Raw genomic sequence first — 23,398 nt, 5'->3', positions numbered from 1 at the left:
TTGCCCCGATTCTGTCGTTCGTGGAGTTCAGAATGCTCTTTGATTGTAGGTGAACTGTGAATCCCAGTGACTACAAATCCCAAATGTCAAGGTCTATTTCCCCCAAACTCCATCTGTGTTCATATTTGGACGTATTGAGTGCTTGTGCCAAGTTTGGTCCAGATCCATTATTGTTTGAGTCCACAGTGCTCTCTGGATGTAGGTGAACTACAACTCCCAAACAAAGCATTTTTAGATAGATAGATAGATAGATTAATAGTGTTGTAATATAATGGTGCAGTGGGTTAAACCTCTGAGCTGCTGAACTTGCTGACCACAATGTTGGCGGTTTGAATCCGGGGAGTGGGAGCTCACCCCACTCCCCGGATTCAAACCGTTAGCCCCAATTTCTGCCAATCAGAATCCACTGTATTATGCTCTCAAGTCTTAGGGACTCATTGCACTTGAGCCAAAACATCTGGAGGGCCAAAGTTTGCTCACACCTGGTGTAAATGCACCCAAGAATAGTGACTAAGGGCCTCATCACGCTTAAGTATTTTTCCACTTCAATCCACTTTAAATGTCGTGACTACTTTCAGAATTCTGGAACTTGTAGGGGCCTTTAAACTGCTCAGCCATGGGCCTCCCTAAACAAAAAGTTCCAGAATTCTGCAGGAGGAGGTCACACCATTTAAAGTGGATTGAAATGGAAAAATACTCAAGCGTGATGGGGCCCTTAGTCGCTATTCTTGGGGTGCATTTACACCAGGTGTGAGCAAACTTTGACCCTCCAGATGTTTTGAACTTCAACTCCCACCATTCCTAAAAGCCAGTAGGCTGTTAGGAATGGTGGTAGTTGAAGTCCAAAACACCCTGAGGGTCAAAGTTTGCCCATGCCTGATTTACACTGTAGACTTAATGCAGTCTGACACCACTTGTAACTGCTATGGCTCCGGGCTATAGAATCATGGGACTTGTTGTTTTACAAAGTCTTTAGCCTTCTCTGCCAAAGAGTGCTTGGTGTTTCACCAAACTACAGCAGCTAGGATTTCATAGCATGGAGCCATGGCAGTTCAAGGGGTATCAAGCAGTATTGATTGTACAGCATAGATACACCCACTGATAATATTATGGAAAAAGTGACATGCAAGGAGGGACATGCAAGAGCCCTGTAATCCTATCCTGTGCCTTTCTTTCACAGGTAGACCCACCCCTGTGTTATGAAGAATGTTTAAGTGTTTGTTGACTTTAGATAAAACTAGAGCAAGTATTCAGAGAGATTGTCACCTCTGTGTTTTTGCTTTGTGTTTTGATCATGGCCTAGAGGCCTGGTTTGGTGTGGCCTGGTGTAATGCTTCATTTCTTGTAGCTTCCTTTGCCTTAATTCAATGCTCTGTAGCTGAGTATTGCATTTCTGGGCACAAAACTGTGCTGCCTCTGTATTTTATTTTCCTGTTTTGTGGAGAATATGTACCTGGAAGATGAAGTTGCATTTCTGTTTGTGCATTAAAACTTGGCTCATTTTAGTGAGATTATATTTTAGTGTCAAATGTATTCCTCCTCATACTTTTATGAAATGGTCAACTTTTATGAAAGTATGTCCTTATAAACATTTTCTGAAGAATATAATTTTTTTGTATCAAAATTGATAGAGTTTTATGATACTTCTAAAAGTATTCATTATGCTATAAGCTTTTTTGGACTAGAGTCCACTTTGCTATTATGTCTTACACCAGAGGTCCTAAAACTATGACCCGGGGGTCGGATACGGCCCTCCAAGGTCATTTACCCGGCCCTCGCTCAGGGTCAACCTAAGTCTGAAACGACTTGAAAGCACACAACAACGACAATCCTATCTCATCAGCCAAAAGCAGGTCCACACTTCCCATTGAAATACTAATAAGTTTATATTTGTTAAAATTGTACTTCATTTCAATTATTGTATTGTTTTAAAGTGGGGTTTTTTTTTTTTTGCACTACAAATAAGATATGTGCAGTGTGCATAGGAATACATCCATGCTTTTTTTCAAATTATAATCCGGCCCTCCAACAGTTTGAGGGACTGTGACCTGGCCCTCTGTTTAAAAAGTTTGTGGATCCCTGTCTTACACCATAATGTATTAATCTTTAAATTGTTGCATGATTTCGCCAGAAAGGGAATCAGGACTAATATAATAAATACCGCATATAAGAGATACAAACTTGTGTACGGTCAGCTCTCCACATTCCCTGAGGTTAGAGGCAGAGGACCACCATGAAAATAAAAACTGCATATTTTAAAATTTCTATTTTCTGTACTTGAGACAACACCCCTCTAGGGATTTCTAGGTCCTCCAGGCTTTGGTCAACTTGCACAGGAAGCTAACCATAGACTCGCACTGGAAGACCTAAATATACCTTGAGATATGTTCTCTAAGTTTAACGGATAGCTTTCCTGTGAAAGTTGACCATAGAGTCATACTGGAGGATCTAGAGATTCGTAGAGATTGCTTTTTAATCAATTCTGCAAATAATCAAACCACAAAAGTCAAACCTGTAAATGTAGAGGTCTAGCTGTAGTCATTTCCAAAGGAGTATTAGTCTCTTGGGGAAAAATGATAGGGGTTGTGACATCTTGAAGGTATTATCAGCTCCACTTTATTATTAAGTCTTATTTTGTACTAGCTGTGCCCTGCCACGCGTTGCTGTGGCCTATAGTAAAACTTATCAAAGTTGAGGTAGATATCTGGAATATTATGAAAGAGAGGTACCTACCTATTCCTTCCCCCTTTCTCTCCTTTCTTCCTTCTCTACCTCTTTCTTTCTACTTGGTTTCATCCTTCTCTCTTTCCTTCATTCCCTCCCCCTTTCTTCCTTTGCCTTTCTTCCCTCCCTGTTTGCTTCCTTCTTTCGCTTTTTATTTCCTTTTATTTCACCACCATCATAACAATAACAATAATGCAATGCATTGCCTCCGGGACCTGACACCTCTCCCATTCCCCCTAAAAGGGTCTCATAGGAATAATAGCATCATAATAATCATAGAAATAACAACCTTTACCCGCCACGCATTGCTGTGACCAACCTTCCCTCTTTCTCTCCTTCTTTCCCTCCTTCCTTCCTTCCCTCCCATCTTTCCTTCTCCTCTTCCTTCTCTATCTCCTTCCTTCCTTCCCCCTTTTTCTTTCTCTTCTGGCCTCTTTCCTTCCTTCTCTCTTTCCTTCTTTCCTTCCCTCCCTCTTTCTCTACATCTTCCCCCTTCCTTCACTCCCTCTTTCCTTCCTTCATTCCCTTTTTTCTTTCCTTCTCTCCTTCCTTCCTTCCCCCTTTTTCTTTCTCTTCTGGTCTCTTTTCTTCCTTCTCTCTTTCCTTCTTTCCTTCCCTCCCTCTTTCTCTACATCTTCCCCCTTCCTTCACTCCCTCTTTCCTTCTTTCATTCCCTTTTTTCTTTCCTTCTCTCCTTCCTTCCTTCCCCCTTTTTCTTTCCCTCCCTCTGTCTCTCATTTCTTCCTTCTCTACCTCTTTCCTTCCTTCCCCCTTTTTCTTTTTCTTCTGCTGTCTCTCTTTTCTTTCCTTCCATCTTTCCTTTTCTTTCCTTTTCTTCTTCCTTCTTTCTCTAACTTTCCTTCCTTCCCCCTTTTCTTTATCTCCCTTTCTCTTTCTTCCTTCTTTCCTTCCTTCCTGTCTTTCCTGGATTTTGACAGGGCGGGAAGGGTGCGGTGGGGTTTGGAGGTGGCGTGAAGTAAAAGGAGGTAAGATTGGGGCAGGCGAGTGATGGAGCGTGAGGTTGTGTGTGTGTGTGCAGCAGCGGGGGGAGTGATGGAGCGTGGGGTTGCGCGTGTGTGTGCGGCAGCGGGGGGGAGTGGGGTTGCGCATGTGTGTGGCGGTGGGGGGAGTGATGGAGCGTGGGGTTGCGTGTGTGTGTGCGGCGGGGGGAGTGATGGAGCGTGGGGTTGTGTGTGTGCGTGCGGCGGGGGGTGTGTGTGTGCGGGAAGCGGCGCGGCGGGGCTTGGAGTGGGCATGGCTTCCGCAGAGGGAACTGTGTGCGCGCGCCAGGGAACTTGCGGCTGGGCACCAATGCGCATGCTCAGTTGTTTTGCCGTTTTGTGAGTGTGTTGTTGTGTTGTTTTTCATTTTGAGTAGATATGTTTGTACCTTATGGGTTGTGTTATGGGCATGGGAATTTTGGTTAAGTTTCGTTGGGGGGTTTGTAAGTTTTGTTGATTTGCCGTTTTGTGAGTGTGTTGTTGTGTTGTTTTTCATTTTGAGTAGATATGTTTGTACCTTGTGGGTTGTGTTATGGGCATGGCAATTTTGGTTAAGTTTCGTTGGTTTTTTTGAGTTTTGTTGTTTTGCCGTTTTGTGAGTGTGTTGTTGTGTTGTTTTTCATTTTGAGTAGATATGTTTGTACCTTGTGGGTTGTGTTATGGGCATGGCAATTTTGGTTAAGTTTCGTTGGGGTTTTTTGAGTTTTGTTGTTTTGCCGTTTTGTGAGTGTGTTGTTGTGTTGTTTTTCATTTTGAGTAGATATGTTTGTACCTTGTGGGTTGTGTTATGGGCATGGCAATTTTGGTTAAGTTTCGTTGGTTTTTTTGAGTTTTGTTGTTTTGCCGTTTTGTGAGTGTGTTGTTGTGTTGTTTTTCATTTTGAGTAGATATGTTTGTACCTTGTGGGTTGTGTTATGGGCATGGCAATTTTGGTTAAGTTTCGTTGGTTTTTTTAAAGTTTTGTTGTTTTGCCGTTTTGTGAGTGTGTTGTTGTGTAGTTTATCATAGACAGACAATTTGAAACCTTTATGTGGGCATTATATTTGCATATATGTTTTTGTTTTTTTTTTTGGTGTGGAACAACCTGTATTAATTTCAATCTGAAGGGAAAAGACAGGAAAATCGCTGACATTAATTTTAGCACACCAAATAACCAGCTTCTATGCAATGGTTGACAACTCATCCATTTCCATTATTTTAGCTTTTTACATTGAGGTATCTCCAGTTTCGCTGTGGTACTGTTAGTACAATCATTTGCATGACTGTAGAATCACTTTGTGAAGGGATCAACTCCCTGTTACTGATTAATCTTCTAAAGCAATATTTTATTTTATTTTTTAAATTCTACTGAAAAAACAAAGCATTGCCAGGTTTTCTGAATGTTATCTTTTGGTATTATACTTTTGAATTTTTTTGTATTTGAACAATACAAAATAAAAAAAATACTCTAAGCATTCAAGGTTTTCTGAACATTATCTTTTGGTATTATACTTTTGAATTTTTTTTGTATTTGAACAATAAAAAAAAATACTCTAAGCATTCAAGAATAAAAGGGAAATGATAAAAAAGAACAAAAGAGAAAGGAAGAACCAAAAGAAAAATGTGAAAACATGGTAATTCACATGCACACACAAACTCACATGCATATAGATGAATGAAATTAAAAGTGGTTAAAAGTAGACTTAACAGTTGAAAGTAGACTTAACACCAATACTAATGCACCATATTAAACTCTGAATACTAACTAGCTTAAACGCTATGAAGCTCTGTAAATGATCAATTAACAGAAAAAAATCTACAAAACAAAAGGATAGTTGTAATTCTACCATTAGAGACTTCCTGAAAATGTCCTGCCCCATAACAATGGCTACATGTAGCTCATTATTGTTTACACTGACAAGCAGGCCTACAGAACTTGTTTTCTGCCACTAATCTGCAGCCGTTCCCCACAATATTATTTTAATATAATAACATTTTCCTGAAAACCTCCATTAAATAAGATTCCAAAACATCCTATAATAAATATTCTAATATAATCACATTAAAGGTTCTTTCTAAATGTATTTCACTACAATAATTATTCAGTTATTAATGAATGCTGTGTTCAAAGCTTCCTCATTCCTCAGAGTTCATTTGGAGATAATAAAATTTATCAATGTATTTTCACCCAGTCCTTTGCTGATAATTACACCAATGATATCAGAACTAATGTTATAGATGTGGAATACATTGAGGGTTTTTTAAAAAAATCACACAGACCTCTTTCTGAACTATTTGGCTTTTAGATTTGTTCATAAGTTTGTGTAAGGAGCCCCGGTTAAACCCTTGTGCCAGCAGGACTGCTGATCGAAAGGTCAGTGGTTCAAATCTGGGGAGTGGGGTGAGCTCCCCTCTGTCAGTTGCAGCTTTCCGTGTGGGGACATGAGAGAAGCCTCCCACAGGGTGGTAAAACATCTGGTCATCCCCTGGGTAATGTCCTTGCAGACGGCCAATTCTCTCACACCAGAAGTGACTTGCAGTTTCTCAAGTCGCTCCTGACACGAAAGAAGTGTGTGTGTTTTTCCTTTTCTCCAAACCTAATAGTCATTTCAAGTTATTAAATTTATCATTCCATGTGTGTTATTTTTCCAGATTTCAACTTCTCTAGGGAAGAATACTATAATAAAACACATTATGATAAAAGTTGAAAATTGAAATAGATTGAACTATTAAGAATCCCAAAGCAATACATTTTTGTGATGGATGAATTATAACAATTAGATCCTACCTTCTCCCTGTCTCAAACACCATCATTTTTTCCCTCAACAGGGAGGGTTGGCTTTCCAAAGGACTTTCAGAAGTAGGACTTTCAGAAGTAGCACTTTTGTGCTTTTAGTGACGGGAATAAAGCCCCTAGCACACAGCTGTATAAAGTCCACACTGAACAGGATTATCAGGCAGTATGGACTCAGATAACCCAGCTCAAAGCATATATTGTGGATCATCTACCTTGATATTCTAGGTTATATTGCTGTGTGGAAGAGCCCTCAGATGGCTAAAATTTGCCCCTGATATTCCAGACCAAAGTATAGATATGCAGTCGCTTCTGGTATTTCTGTTGTAGGCCTGACGCAGGTGCTGAAGATGCATTTTTTATTTTGTACCTAATGATGATGATGATGTTATTTCTTACCCACCTCTCCTTATGACTTTTACTGCTGGTATTGAAGTGGTGGATGTGTGGCCGTAAATAAGTGCTTTTATTCACATTGCTTTGTATACCTGGACAAATTGTTTTGCTTGAAGTTCTTTGTGCTATAAAGAACATTTCCGTTTCTAGCTTTTTAAAAGAAGCAGCTTATTGGGTAAAAACTAGAGAGCAAGTCTGGTTGTGTCACTTTTCTTTGAACTGTGTGGAGAGTCTATTGGAAGACTTTACACAAAAGCATCTTTGCTGAAGAACTGATCTTAAGATCTCGCACAGTAGTTGCAAATTGCCTGGTGCTATTATATTCTTACTACATTGTTGTTAAGCCCAGGTCTTTGTACCAGCATGAGTCTTGAGATGTACAAGAAATTGTAATAGTGTTTGCTTGTAGACGTTTCTGATATTATGCAAGATACAGTGCCTTGTGATGGTATTTGTTATGAGACCTTGTGTAGGAAATTGCACAATGCCTGAGGCTACCTGCAGTATATCTTCGGATTTCAGTTCTGTTTTCTCATGAAAGGAACATGCTTTATATCAGGAGAAACCTGGTCACTCTGGATTTAACCACATTGATTGTAGCTGCATAGTGGTTACCCTGTTTTGTTCAGTGAAACTTCAGCGAAACTATCAGTGAGAGAATTATTTTAAATAATTTCCCCTCTGCTCTTCAGGTAAAACCTTTTAGAGCAGTTAACACAATAGAGGTAGAAATCACTTGGCAAAATGTTTTGAAAATATGAAATCTTGAAACCATTCTTCAGTGCAATGCTTTTGCGCAAGCGTAGATGTTTATTTACTGTGATGCATGTGCTATGCTAGATAGTATGTTTTGTTTGGAAGGGTGAGATTTCATTAGAATGAATAATCTTTTTCAATTACATAGACTCCTCAATTACTTAATCCATCAGGCACGTAATAGTTATGCCAAAGGCACACAATAATAATGAGATAAAATTAAAAAGTGAGATAAAGTAGGCATATTCTAAAATCTTACTCTTGTTAGAAACTTGAAATTGTTTGATCCATGGCTCTAATGAATGGAATATATCTCAGGAATCATTCCTGCTCAAGGTAAAAGGCAAGGATATCTTCAGGTTATGTCGTTTCCTTTGTTCTTCCTGAAAAACTGCTCTAGTATGAGATGTGGTCCTCAAAACAACTCTATATTTGTAAAAATCATTTTTTTCCTGGTGCTACAAGATGAAGGGCACTAAAGGCTAGCTGTTGGGAAAATCACTTCCACACCTTACAGTAAATAGTTTTTCCAGTTGCATAAATTCCTGGAGATCCGATTTAGCATTTGTACTATACTTAGTTAATGTTTAGCAAACAAAACTAAAATAGTATGTCATCTTATATGGGAGTCAGGCAGAGGACTCAATTATTGGTAAACATGCTCATATTTGGTGTATATGTGTTACTTGCCTGTTTACCTTTCAACTTATAGTGACTTCAAGGATTTCCATAGGGTTTTATTAGGCAATGAATATTAAGATATGTTTTTGACAGCAGTGTCCTCTGAAATTAGCCTACAGCACCTGGTATTCAAGGGTCTCCATCCAAGTGCTAACCAGAACAACTTTACTTAACTTCCGTGATCACATGTGTTTTGGTTGTCACAAGATACTCCACTTAGGCAGAAAAAACGAAATGCAAAGATACAGAATGGGGGACAATGCCTGGCTCAAAAGCAGTACGTGTGAAAAAGATCTTGGAGTCCTCGTGGACAACAAGTTAAACATGAGCCAACAATGTGATGTGGCAGCAAAAAAGCCAATGGGATTTTGGCCTGCATCAATAGGAGCATAGTGTCTAGATCTAGGGTAGTAATGCTACCCCTCTATTCTGCTTTGGTTAGACCACACCTGGAATATTGTGTCCAATTCTGGGCACAACAATTCAAGAGAGATATTGACAAGCTAGAATGTGTCAAGAGGAGAGCGACTAAAATGATCAAGGGTCTGGAGAACAAGCCCTATGAGGAGCGGCTTAAGCCTGAAGCTGGGCATTTTTAGCCTGAAGAAGAGAAGGCTGAGAGGGGTTATGATAGCCATGTATAAATATGTGAGAGGAAGCCACAGGGAGGAGGGAGCAAGCTTGTTTTCTGCTTCCCTGGAGACTAGGACACAGAACAATGGCTTCAAACTACAAGAGAGGAGATTCCATCTGAACATTTATTTATTTATTTATTTACTTTACTTTACTTTACTTGTATACCGCAGTTTCTCAGCCTAGCAGGCGACTCAACGCGGTTTACAACAAGGTACAACATTCAACAATATACAATTTAAAACCATAAAAGCATAATACACAATATTGGCACAACAATAACAATCCAATGCATCTCCTGACTAAAATCGTGATCCAGTTTCGTCGTCCATATTACCAGTCCTGTAATCATCACATTCATTGCACCGATTAACCAAATGCCTGTTCGAACATCCAGGTTTTTAATCTTCTTCAGAACACCATCAGCAAAGGGGCTGATCTTACCTCCATGGGAAGGGCGTTCCATAGCCGAGGGGCCACCACAGAAAAGGCCCTGTCTCTCGTCCCCGCCAGCCGCACCTGTGAAGCAGGCGGGATAGAGAGCAGGGCCTCCCCAGAAGATCTTAGGGTCCTGGTGGGCTGATAGGCCAAGATATGTTCGGATAGGTAGGTTGGGCCAGAACCGTTTAGGGCTTTAAAGGCCAACGCCAGCACTTTGAATTGGGCCCGGTAGCAAATCGGCAGCCAGTGGAGCTGGTGCAGCAGAGGAGTTGTATGCTCCCTGCGCTCCGCTCCTGTTAGTATCATGGCTGCCGAACGTTGGACTAATTGGAGCTTCTGAGCCGTCTTCAAAGGCAACCCCACGTAGAGAGCGTTGCAGTAGTCTAAACGGGATGTAACCAGAGCATGGACTACCGTGGCCAAGTCAGACTTCCCAAGGTACGGGCGCAGTTGGCGCACGAGTTTTAACTGTGCGAATGCTCCCCTGGTCACTGCCGAAACCTGGGGTTCCAGGCTCAGCGATGAGTCCAGGATCACACCCAAACTGCGAACCTGCGTCTTCAGGGGGAGTGCGACCCCATCCAACACAGGCTGTAACCCTATACCCTGTTCGGCCTTACGACTAACCAGGAGTACCTCTGTCTTGTCTGGATTCAATTTCAATTTGTTCGCCCTCATCCAGACCGTCACAGCGGCCAAGCACCGGTTCAGGACCTCGACAGCCTCCTTAGTAGCAGGTGGAAAGGAGTAACAGAGTTGGACATCATCCGCGTACAGATGACATCGCACTCCGAAACATGAGGAAGAACTTCCTGACTGTGAGAGCCGTTCAGCAGTGGAACTCTCTGCCCCGGAGTGTGGTGGAGGCTCCTTCTTTGGAAGCTTTTAAACAGAGGCTGGATGGCCATCTGTCAGGGGTGATTTGAATGCAATATTCCTGCTTCTTGGCAGGAGGTTGGACTGCATGGCCCATGAGGTCTCTTCCAACTCTTTGATTCTATGATTTTATCCATTATAAGGCAGAAAAATAAAGGTTAGATATTAATCATTTGGGTGGACACAACATTGATCAATATCAAGTCAGGGGATGCTGTTGCTTTTAGCTTTTAATATGTTTTTATGGATTTTAACTGAATGTTTAAATACCATTGATATTTAATTCTATTACAATATTTATATATTTGTCACTGCTAAATGGTATTGAAATGCTTTTAATATAAGCTGTCTTAAGTCTCCTTGTGGAGAGAAAAAGCGAGGTATAAATAAACACATAATAATAATAATAATAGTCTCAATATATACCTTTTAGACAGTGATTTATTTTTGTGCTTCCTTTCCACAGGTGTATCTAGAATCATAGAATTGGAAGAGCCCACAAGGGCCATTCAGTCCAGTTCATAAGCTTCTTTCATTTATCTCAGTAATTAAGTGTAACTCACAGAGGAGAGAGGTGTTGAAATGTTCATTTGGAGCAATGTCATAATGTGATGCAAATTTTCCTACATTACATAAGATCTGTAGGGTGAGCTAAAGTTTTGTCTAGGATATTTTTGATACAAAAGTTTGTTATTAGGCTGGAAATGCTAAGTCATTGTAATTGTTAATACTCGTCACAGAAAACCATACTGAATAATCTAGCGCTGATGTGGTCTATCCAAAGCGGAGGGACTAGCGACAGGGAAGGAGTGGCAGGTAGTATGAAAGGAGCAGAAATAAAATAAAATAAATAAAGAGGAAGTAGGCTTGCGAACCAGATTTTCATCCTCATGGTCCACTGGTGGTCTGCAGCCCACAGGTTAAGAACGACTGTATTAGAGGAAGAATGAACAAACTGAATAGGGAAAAGCATTTGAATATTTTGCAGCTAACTTTTATTCAAAACTAATAACATGCACATGTTAAATGAAACAGCCAGGTAAGAAATACCAGTGTGTTGTGTAAGTAAAGAAAACCCCTTGAAGCTCCCAGAGACCACTTGAAGGCTTCTTCAAAATTCATCCAGATAAACTGTCTTTCACCAGACTCAACTTTTATTATAATTTCATTTTCTACTTGATGGCCAGACTACTAGGCATAATATTTTTAAGAGGCTGGGGGAAGCCAATGAGGGAGGTTTATTACTGCTCCTTTTTTCTCTATACGGTATTTTACTGTCTGCATATGTTCAGCAAGGGATTCTGGAGACAGCTGTGATTTATCTTGCCTGTGGTAGACAGGCAAACAAAGGTAAAGTAGGATCAATTACAATTATATTCTTTCTCAGTTCATGTTTTGTTTGTTGTATTGCTTACCCCATGTAGTGCTGCAATCTGATGTCAAAAACCTGTATTTCTCCCAGAGTCCTTCACCATCCTCCTAATTCCAATGCTGCTAAAAATGTTCAACTAGAAGAATAAGGAGGAAAAGAGGGCTTGAGATGCCTAAAAGAGCCTTTGTACAAAAGAAATTCCCTGTCAGAGATTTTGTTATTTTTCTTTGGTAGACACTGTATCTGTATGGAAAAGTGAGACTATTGATCATTGTAAGACATGTAACAATTAGACAAACTTATATAGTGCAGTAACAGATTAGCATTTGACTCTTTCCATATTGGAAGCAATTTTTCTCACAGCTTGTCATTGAGGAGCAGCTATTTCTTCTCTAGACAACTAAAAAGTTACTGTTATGTGTTTTGGGTGTGCCTGTTGGGAGCGTTCTTTTTTTAGGTTTGGGTTGATGATAACTATATTGTGACAGAGGCATGACTTCCCACCTGCTCATGAATTTTGTCTCTCATTGAAATTGCACAATTGAATTCCACTCTTGTTTTACTGTAACTGTCACACTGGTAAATACACATTTTTGGTAAGACAAAACTAACCAAGAGCAAACGACATTACTTATTTTTCAAATATTATGTCTTAAAATATATTACTGGGATACAGGCCCGTAGCAGGATTTTGATTCGGGGGGGGGGGGGGGCTGAGTTTGATTCGGGTGGGGGCTGAGTCTCTACCCTAGCAAACCTTTTGTATTGTTATTCCAATACCCCCATGCATATGGGATATATTGAGCATGGTGATCAGATCATGATATGAATAAACATAACAGTTTAAATAATGTACCAGTAAGGCCTTCTCGTGGACCACCCTGGCTACATGCCTGCTAGGACATTAGAAATATATTTCTAATGAGTTGCTGGGAGTTTTTCGGTCTGTATGGCGGTCTGCCTGCCATAGATACAGGTAAAACATCAAGAGAAAAAGCTACTGGAGCATGGCCATACATCCCCCCCCCCCCAAAAAAAAAAAAAACCCAGTGATCCCGGCCATGAAAGCCTTCGATAACACATTTCTAATGCTTTGTAACATATTGAAATAGATGAATGCCTCTAGTTTTTTTTCTGGGAACTCAGAATCACTTCAGTCTTTCTCAAGTGCCACATCTTCCTGTTTACCAAGTTCTGGAACTGATTCATCAAATAATAATAATGGGCATCTTGCCATACACGCCAGAAGAGTGACGCCAACCACACCAGTGCATTTATGGAAAACCTTGTCTGAATCTTATTTCGTGTTTGCTCTATCTTGTTATATGGGCTCATAACCTCCCATAAACCAACAATGATAGCAAATGATGGTGGTCTGCCACTCTGAGTCCCTCAATGAGGGAGAGAGGGCGGGATATAAAACAAAGTAAATAAATAAATCTGCTAGATGATCTTTGCAGCAATACATTACATTCTGCCTTTTTTCTATTGTTTGTGATTGAACCAAACTCCAGCAAATGCCAAGAACCCACTGTTGAGGCCTCAGTACCCTAAAGGCACTAGATTCTGACTGATATTAAGTAAAGCAGGGTCAGCCCTGGTTAGTCCTTGGGTGGGAGATCACCAACAAAGACCAGGTGCTGTAGGCTATATTTCAGAGGAAGGAACTGGCAAAACCATGTTTTATGTGGCAAGGTGGAGTACCCCTTGCCTCAGAAAACTCCATGAAATTTATGGGGTCACCATAAGTTGATGGGATTTGAAGGCACATGCATACACACATACAGAAAGCAATGCATTTCTGCTGTTTCACTTACTAGTTACTTGGTGTAAATAAAAAATGGTTCAGACTTTGGAACAAATTGGTATACAAGCTTATTCATTTGCTTTCCGTCATGTAATTAAAATGTGAGAGGGAGAGTGTTGCTTTTGTCAACATCATCTCTTATCATCCACTCATTATAGGGCATGTCAGCAGAGGCAAACTTTCTGTCCTTGGGTGGATTCTCATTGCAACAATGATCCCTGATTACAGAGAGCTCCATGTTTCATGGAGACCCAGTCTTCTACGCATGTAGAATAATTATCCAAGTATAACAAGGTCCTCCATAAATACGTTTCCTCATTATAGATGTGGCAAGAATATCTGACTTCCCTACATGCTTGTTGGTTGGATGGAGTGGGGAACTTGAATATGACTTTGGGTTGCCTAAATCTCATGCTCCCATACACTAGCATGTGCTGACAAAAGTGTGACATTATTTTCATGTTCATCCATAGAGTTGGAATGCTGGTCAATTGATTGGTCAGATATTATCATTGGATTACTTGTTGGATGTCCATGTTCAAGTATTATCTAACATTGTAGAAAGACAAAAATAGAGCTGAGCAGGGAACCAGCTTAACTTTCTGATTTAAATATGGTTTTGTTTTTAACAAGTGTTAAAGAGAGGCAACGGCAGTCAGGGCACACTTTCAACAAATTTTATTTTAATGACTACTGCTGTAAACTAAAGGCATCTTCAAGGAACACAAGCTTACATCAGCAGCAGTTGCACTGGTCTTAATTTAATTTAAAATACACTCTGGTTTCCTAGGTAAAAGTCATAGAGAATTGTTTAATGAACCATTCACTTTTATAGATAACCTGCCAAATACATCTAAAAGTTTCCCTGATTCATTATTATTATTATATTTTTTAAAAAATCCCATAAGAACACTTAATTAATTTGCTATGGTAATTACTCTATAATTACCAGTTTGTCAACTACCCACCTTAAAAACACCATGGAAAAATGTCCAACTTTACTCAAGTACTTGCACGTCGAAATGTATCCAGATAAGACTTAAATAATAACAGGTAGAACAGTGGTTCTTGACATGTGTGTCCCCAGATGCTTTGGCCTTCAACTCCCAGAAATCTTAACAGCTGGTAAACTGACTGGGATTTCTGGGAATTGTAGGCCAAAACACCTGGGAACCCACAGGTGGAGAACCACTGATGTAGTATATTAAAAACATTAATTTGGGGGCTTTTAATGGAAAAGAGGCATTGAAATTACATATCTTTTTAAAGGAAAGCAGCTGTTTTGTTGATATCAGATTGTTTTCATGCCCTGTATTTGTTATCTGTTGTGCTTTTGCTCAACAGTGTTACTGAACTTAGAAGTGCACCCACATTAATTCAAGAAATGCCCTTGAGTAAATACAATATGCAATTCCATAACTGCAAACACCATTGTCTTTGTTTAGAAATGGTACCAGATTGAATTTGTGCACTTCCCTCATCAACTCTTCCTTTAATTTTCTTTCATTCTCCTCTCTTGCCATCCTTGTCTTTAAATTTAGATGGTAGATAATAAAGTAATGTCATTTTATACTTTGTAAGGTGTCATGTGCTTTTGTGGCATTACATAAGTAAAATGCTTTTGTTTATTAATCAGATTTTTTTAAGCAACGATGCAAGGGAATATATTTGATTTGTTCAAATCGTGTTTTCCCTTATAGTTTGAAACTTTCTGTAACATTGCCCATGACAAGCTGTCTGCAGTCAGAGTGGTGTGGAGTTACAGACTGTCTTTCTGCTGTGTGTAAAATACCATAGTGATAGCACTGAATAAAAATAGTAGATGTTGTTATCACATCGGTTACTCCCTCCCTAAAGGCTTATTTTTAAATGTTTAGCTTCTGATATCATTGTGAATGTGTCCAAAAAGCAGTGGGAAGAAGAATTAGCTATAGGAGTTGGGATTCCTGCAGTGCCATATGCTACTAAAAGGAGCAGGAAGCACTAGAACTCAGTGGTAGAACACAAGTACTGAATACATTGAATCATTGAAAACGTTTTCTACAAATCCTCAGTAAAAAAAAATCCAGAATAGTTTAATAAAGATTTATTAGATTGTCCCTGCCTTCAGGCATAAAACATATGACACAAAAGGAAGTGGGATTAAGAGGGAAATAAAATGCAACCCCAGGCACTAGTTTGTAGCTAGAAAATGCTTATGTCTGCTCCTTTTGGCTTATTACAGTTTAAATGGGATTAGGTTATCTCCTTCTTGCCAAGAGAGTCTTTCTGAGAGCCGAGGATACCTTTGTGTTGCTCTTAGTTCTCTGATTGAAACATTTAGTCAGAGTCAGCTGTGTTTATTTGAAGCGGAATATCTCTTGGCTGAAGGTTCTAGGTTTATTTTCATTGGGTTGTTGTAGGTTTCATTGTCTCAGAATAGAATTGGGAAAGCTATGTTGAAACTTTGTCATGTTCCTGCCAGTTGGTGTAGGTAGTCTGGCCTACGTAGTGTGTTGCATGGTGTCTTGCGTTCGTTTGAGTTTACACCATAATGCAAAATACCACCAGAGCAATCTTCAGTTGCTATATGATTTTTAAACTTGTTCTGCATTACAGCAATAAGAGAATCTAGAACAGTCCAAATGCCAATGACAAAACTGCCTCAGAGGGAAAATATGTATGGGCTAGATGTAAAATACCAAGGAGATTTTGTTTTTGGAAAAATATCAAAATGTATCCACATACCCTTAATAAGTATATATGAAATATAGCAGCTTTTTATTTTTAATTGTGGTCCTTGGCATTTCAGAACAAGGGTACCATCATTCAAAAAAGTTCTTTTCTACTAAGCCAAAGATATGGGGATCTAGGCTGAAGGGTGCCCTTGACTCTGTGGCAATAGTAAAGGCTTTGGGAAACAGCTATTAATATCTGCATATGCCTCCGGATTGTTAGGATAAACAAATGCTCTTGCCAAGTACGCTGTGGAATCTTGTTAACAGCCTTCTAGTGCAACAGTTCTCCTGCTTTGAAGGCAGAACCTATCCTTTGTTTATGTTCCTTGAATATCCTCCCTGTCATTTCTGTTTCCTCTGTACTGGCTGTTTTTGAAATTAACTGAATAACGAAGGGGTTACCACCCTGCCTTTTAAGGCAAAGTACTTTACAATAAAACATCTGAGAACAAAATAATTAACAAATAGTTTAATAAAATGGCAAGCGATAAGTCATTTACAATGGGACTGCTCCCTTCCCCAAGGTTTCTAGTGTCCACTGATGTAGGAGTGGGAAAGTAGAACAAATAAGCTAAATATCACTCCCTTCCCTGACTTTTTTTGAAAGCCCTAAGGGCTGGGGAGTAAGTTTGGCCTTCTCAGCTTTTTTTAGGCCACGGAAAAGCTTCCAGTGATGTTAAAACAGCCAAAGAGATTCCAGAATCATCACAAAACAGCTCTCTGTGACCCAGGGATAATCTTTTAGGGGCTTATTTTTTCTCATAGACCTGGTAAGAGCTATTTGACAGTGGAATATGCGGCTTCAGAATGTGGTGAACTCATTGGAAGTTTTTGGACAGAAACTTGGAAGGCCATCTGTCAGGAGTGCTTTGATTGTGTATTCCTGCATGGCAGGGGGTTGAACTGAATAATCCAATTCTCTGATTATTTAGGAGCATGGTGAGAGTTCAAGTTCATGTTGAATCACAAATTGGATTGGATGATCACACAGAGATTTACTGGTAACATAATAAAAGTTGTCCATATTTAACCCACAACATGGTGTTTTCTGGTGATTTCACCGGTTGGAGAGCAAAAGAGATCCTGAGGAGAGAAATGAGCCAGCATGGGGCACCTTTGTAGCTGCTGTGTTCATGGTATCTGTCCTTATGAACAGTCACAGTGCTAGGATTAAGAACACAGCCTGTGAGTTTACTCTTAGAGTTGTGGCAGGTTAATAAGGATGTGATTCTTCAAAATCTAAGAAATTTAACAGTCAAATCTTAGTTTAAATATTGTTGAGTGTTGAATTTTAAATGGAATAGTGTTGCAAATTAATCACACAGACATAGTTAAATCCTGGAGATGGTTTGGATGCTACAACTGATGTAGATTATGGCAGCCCAATGGTTCTTGGGTGTGTGCTTTAAGGTATGGATTATCATCTTGTCACTGAGTTACAGTGGCATTGAACCAGCTTACAACATTGTAATCCATTTTGGGAATTATTGCCAACAGCTTCCCTTTCAGTGTAGCATCTCCCCCTTCTTCCCCAAATTAGCAATTTCCTTGTCATGAGGGGAGGCAGGAACATGTCCACCCATTTCCAGTTGCCAGATACACAGCATTAATATCATCCTGAGGGACCTCCTGTGGATGCTTAAGAGGTCCCTGTGGATGTCTTTCACAGTGCACCTAGCTGAACAAACATAGCTGGACAGATCTCTTCTGCTCCCTCCCCTTTCTACCAATATAGAAATGGTCATCTTGCAGGGGGCTGCTACACCGAAAAGGTGATTTGGGGAGGTTTCACCAGGAAACTTGTTTCTATGTGAAAGAGATACATCTTCCAATGTATGATCTCCATCTATATCTTATTGGCCTTAAAGCAGCTGCATTGGCTACCAGTTTGCTTATCAACTCAGCTGGCTTTTGCTTAAAAAATCCTAAACACTTGAGGACAGAATATCTTTCAAAACTGTCCCAATATGAGTCTGCACAAAAGGACTGTGTTTAGATGGCTTTCTCTGTAGCAGTTCCCAGGCTGTAAAAATTGCTCCTAAGAGAAGTTGGATTAGTGCCATTGCTCTTAGGTTCTAAAAACTGTGTGGTTCTGCATGACTTTGGGCCTTAAAACCTAGCTGCTTTTGCAGTTTTAACTTTATAAGTTTTGATGTATTTTAGAAATTAATTTCATCTGTTTTTAAAGTTTTTATCTTTTTTATACAGATGTAATAATCTAAATATTCCTTTGTTGTTCGTAGTCTTGGAGACCCTGATGAGATGAGAGGTGATAAATAAATGTTTAGCAGTAACATCTTGACAGAATTTTTAAAAATTAAGTTGAAAATGCTTCAAGTGTTGCTAGGAGCTTTCCTCATGGCAGCCACCAGGAGGAGTAGCATCACGTCCTAGAGCAAAACAAAGAAAAAAAGAAACTACTGCCACTCTCCAGTAATATCATGCAAACTTATAGAGTTTTGTGACTGTTGAAAATGGTCTCAGGCAGAAAGGTCAGAAAGATCAAAAGATCAAATATTTTCACTGTCCTGAGAAAGATGTTCCACAAATGTGGTGGTGTGAAGGGCATAGGGGAGGTAGATTTCCCTCATCCCTATTCTTAATGTGAGGTTTGTTATTTTTATATAGGTCTCAAAGAGATGTGAAGTATGCTTGTGGATGATAGCTAGAAATGCAAGTACTTTTCTTTCAATAATGTTACAGCATTCTCTTCTGATTTAATTCGTTGCCATTTTGTGTTACATTTTGGTACTCTGGAATTATCAAATTTTGCCTCATTCCCTTGCACACCCTATAAAATTGGTATCTTGCAAGGAGATAAAAATTTGTTTCATTCTCATTGGTAGAATCTATACATTGAATAGATAAATATAGAAATCAAGTGTCAGATGATTTTCTAATGTTGAAAATAAATTGTTGTGCTATTTAAAAGGGGGCTATTTAAGCCTTTCATATAAAGAGTGCTTTTAAAATTTGTACCTCTGAAGTTTCTTATCCTTCAGACTAGTGAATAAAATTTATTTATTTATTTATTTACTTTATTTCTATACCACTTTTCTCAGCCCTCAGGCGACTCAAAGCGGTGAACAATATCAGTACAAAATATCACAAAACAAGTATAGGGCAATTAAAAACAATTATCACATAAATCATTAACATCAGTATAACAATCATTAGCGCCTCAACAGTAAAATCAGAATCCAGTCTCGTCATCCATTATTCCGTATTCCTATGTTCAATTACATTGTTTAATCAAATGCTTGTTCGAACAGCAGACAAAAGTCTGGTTTACTCATGAGGAATGAGCATACATCATAGTAATGATGTTACAGACCAAAGTGAGTGACCACATATGCGGACTGGTTGAACATGATTTTACCTTGGCGATTTGGTATATATGTATTTTATCCATATGTATTTTAATCTTGTATTGTTGTATGATGTTTTAACTTGTATTGGTAGCATTGAATCCTTGCTGTAAGCCGGTCTGAGTCCCTCTACGGAGCTGAGAAGATTGGGATATAAAAGTTTTAAATAAATAATAAATAAATAAATAGTGAGTTTGTGGGATAGTTAATCAGTTCCTCAAAATCTATATATATAAATTTGTTAGGGGCATCCAACGAGGAAACAAAACTCAAAAACCCCCCAACGAAACTGTACCAAAATTGCCATGCCCATAACACAACCCACAAGGTACAAACATATCTACTCAAAATGAAAAACAACACAACTACACACTCACAAAACGGCAAAACAACAAAACTTTAAAAAAACCAACGAAACTTAACCAAAATTGCCATGCCCATAACACAACCCACAAGGTACAAACATATCTACTCAAAATGAAAAACAACACAACAACACACTCACAAAACGGCAAAACAACAAAACTCAAAAAAACCAACGAAACTTAACCAAAATTGCCATGCCCATAACACAACCCACAAGGTACAAACATATCTACTCAAAATGAAAAACAACACAACAACACACTCACAAAACGGCAAAACAACAAAACTCAAAAAACCCCAACGAAACTTAACCAAAATTGCCATGCCCATAACACAACCCACAAGGTACAAACATATCTACTCAAAATGAAAAACAACACAACAACACACTCACAAAACGGCAAAACAACAAAACTCAAAAAAACCAACGAAACTTAACCAAAATTGCCATGCCCATAACACAACCCACAAGGTACAAACATATCTACTCAAAATGAAAAACAACACAACAACACACTCACAAAACGGCAAATCAACAAAACTTACAAACCCCCCAACGAAACTTAACCAAAATTCCCATGCCCATAACACAACCCATAAGGTACAAACATATCTACTCAAAATGAAAAACAACACAACAACACACTCACAAAACGGCAAAACAACTGAGCATGCGCATTGGTGCCCAGCCGCAAGTTCCCTGGCGCGCGCACACAGTTCCCTCTGCGGAAGCCATGCCCACTCCAAGCCCCGCCGCGCCGCTTCCCGCACACACACACCCCCCGCCGCACGCACACACACAACCCCACGCTCCATCACTCCCCCCGCCGCACACACACACGCAACCCCACGCTCCATCACTCCCCCCACCGCCACACACATGCGCAACCCCACTCCCCCCCGCTGCCGCACACACACGCGCAACCCCACGCTCCATCACTCCCCCCGCTGCTGCACACACACACACAACCTCACGCTCCATCACTCGCCTGCCCCAATCTTACCTCCTTTTACTTCACGCCACCTCCAAACCCCACCGCACCCTTCCCGCCCTGTCAAAATCCAGGAAAGACAGGAAGGAAGGAAAGAAGGAAGAAAGAGAAAGGGAGATAAAGAAAAGGGGGAAGGAAGGAAAGTTAGAGAAAGAAGGAAGAAGAAAAGGAAAGAAAAGGAAAGATGGAAGGAAAGAAAAGAGAGACAGCAGAAGAAAAAGAAAAAGGGGGAAGGAAGGAAAGAGGTAGAGAAGGAAGAAATGAGAGACAGAGGGAGGGAAAGAAAAAGGGGGAAGGAAGGAAGGAGAGAAGGAAAGAAAAAAGGGAATGAAAGAAGGAAAGAGGGAGTGAAGGAAGGGGGAAGATGTAGAGAAAGAGGGAGGGAAGGAAAGAAGGAAAGAGAGAAGGAAGAAAAGAGACCAGAAGAGAAAGAAAAAGGGGGAAGGAAGGAAGGAGAGAAGGAAAGAAAAAAGGGAATGAAGGAAGGAAAGAGGGAGTGAAGGAAGGGGGAAGATGTAGAGAAAGAGGGAGGGAAGGAAAGAAGGAAAGAGAGAAGGAAGGAAAGAGGCCAGAAGAGAAAGAAAAAGGGGGAAGGAAGGAAGGAGATAGAGAAGGAAGAGGAGAAGGAAAGATGGGAGGGAAGGAAGGAAGGAGGGAAAGAAGGAGAGAAAGAGGGAAGGTTGGTCACAGCAATGCGTGGCGGGTAAAGGTTGTTATTTCTATGATTATTATGATGCTATTATTCCTATGAGACCCTTTTAGGGGGAATGGGAGAGGTGTCAGGTCCCGGAGGCAATGCATTGCATTATTGTTATTGTTATGATGGTGGTGAAATAAAAGGAAATAAAAAGCGAAAGAAGGAAGCAAACAGGGAGGGAAGAAAGGCAAAGGAAGAAAGGGGGAGGGAATGAAGGAAAGAGAGAAGGATGAAACCAAGTAGAAAGAAAGAGGTAGAGAAGGAAGAAAGGAGAGAAAGGGGGAAGGAATAGGTAGGTACCTCTCTTTCATAATATTCCAGATATCTACCTCAACTTTGATAAGTTTTACTATAGGCCACAGCAACGCGTGGCAGGGCACAGCTAGTAATATTTATACATTAAGTTTCAGATCAGTGAATGATAAAATATCTGCAATTCAAAATATGATTCTAGATAAATCTACCAACCTGGCTTGTGTCATGCTGACCTAGTTGAATGATGATGGGAGTTAATCTCTGTCATCTTTGCGCACCATTATTCTCTATGCAGCAGGCAAGACTCGGGCGAAGGAGGGGGAGATTCGCAGTGGCCTATCTGGATAATAATCCTCCTAACCAGATGTCCTTTCCCTTAGTCTGAATAGTGATAATGTGTTTATTTGAAGGTAAGCAGCCAGAGCAGATTAGGGACTCTGTGGGTATACCACCCAGCTCACTGCTCAGCATTCTCCCTTCCTGAGCTAGTCATGGTAATCTCAGAGGTGCTGTTGGAGTCTCCATGGCTTGTGATGCTGGGGGACTTCAACATCCATACTGAGGCAAGCTTGTCAGAAGTGGATAAAGACTTTGTGTCCATCATGGGTCTGTCCCAAACAGAATCTAGCCCAACTCTTGCTGCTTGGCCCACTCTAGCCCTTATTTACTGCATATCATAGGTGGTATACTGGTGTTGAGGGAACCTTTTGTTGTTCCATAGTAACACTTCTTGATCAGGATTTGATGTGCTCAGACTCTGGACCTCATCACACTAGAGCAGGGGTTCTCAAACTTTTTCAACCGCAGAGCTCTTTTTGAAGCAAAAGTTTCTTGTGAGGCCCCAAGAAATGTTCATATGTTATCTATTATATATAATGTGTATATATATCTATATCTATCAATCAGTCATGGGCCAGTGGTGGGTGGATGGAGAGTGTTTGTATGAACTAATTCACACAGAGCAAAAAAGAAAGAAAGAACAATACAATATTTAAAATGAAGAACAATTTTAACCAACATGAACTTAACAGTATTTCAATAGAAGATCACCCCCCAGGGCCATCCAGTCCAACCCCCTTCTGCCATGCAGGAAAAGCACAAAGCACCCCCCAACAGATGGCCAGCCTTTGTAGTAGTAATAATAATAACAACAACAGCAACGGTAACAACAACAGAAACCCCGGAGTCCATCCAGTCCATGCAGTAAAAACAAAATCAAACTTCCCTCTGAGCGGTTGGAGGAAAATAGGGTTTTGGAAACTAAGAGGCAGGGGAAAGGGTCTGGGCAGCTAAGAAGGTGGGGGGAAGGGTCTGTGCCCCAGGAGGATGCTGGTGTTTTTGTTTCCAGCAGTTCAAAACTTTGATTTCCCTGCATTTCTCAGAAGGAGGAAAGAGGAGGAGGTGAAATGCAGCATTGTGCTGTTGAGCTGCTTACTATTACCTGTGGAGCCCCAACGGTTCCACGGAGCACTGTTTGAGAACCCTCACTAGAGCATCTATCCACTTTAAATCCTGTGGCTGCCTCTTACCTAATTCTGGAGTT

At 40.1% G+C, this 23,398-nt stretch overlaps 1 protein-coding gene across 11 annotated transcripts in view; it reads left to right on the top strand.

Annotated features, from left to right (window-relative positions):
• Positions 1 to 23,398, top strand: part of RALGAPA1 (Ral GTPase activating protein catalytic subunit alpha 1) — a 165,988-nt gene that overhangs the window by 3,179 nt on the left and 139,411 nt on the right. The gene's annotated exons all lie outside the window — the stretch shown is intronic.

Source organism: Anolis sagrei, chromosome 1 (assembly GCF_037176765.1).
Source record: "Anolis sagrei isolate rAnoSag1 chromosome 1, rAnoSag1.mat, whole genome shotgun sequence".
Lineage (NCBI taxonomy): Eukaryota > Metazoa > Chordata > Lepidosauria > Squamata > Dactyloidae > Anolis > Anolis sagrei.
Note: the sequence above shows the minus strand (reverse complement) of the source record. Positions and strands in the feature narration are given on the sequence as shown.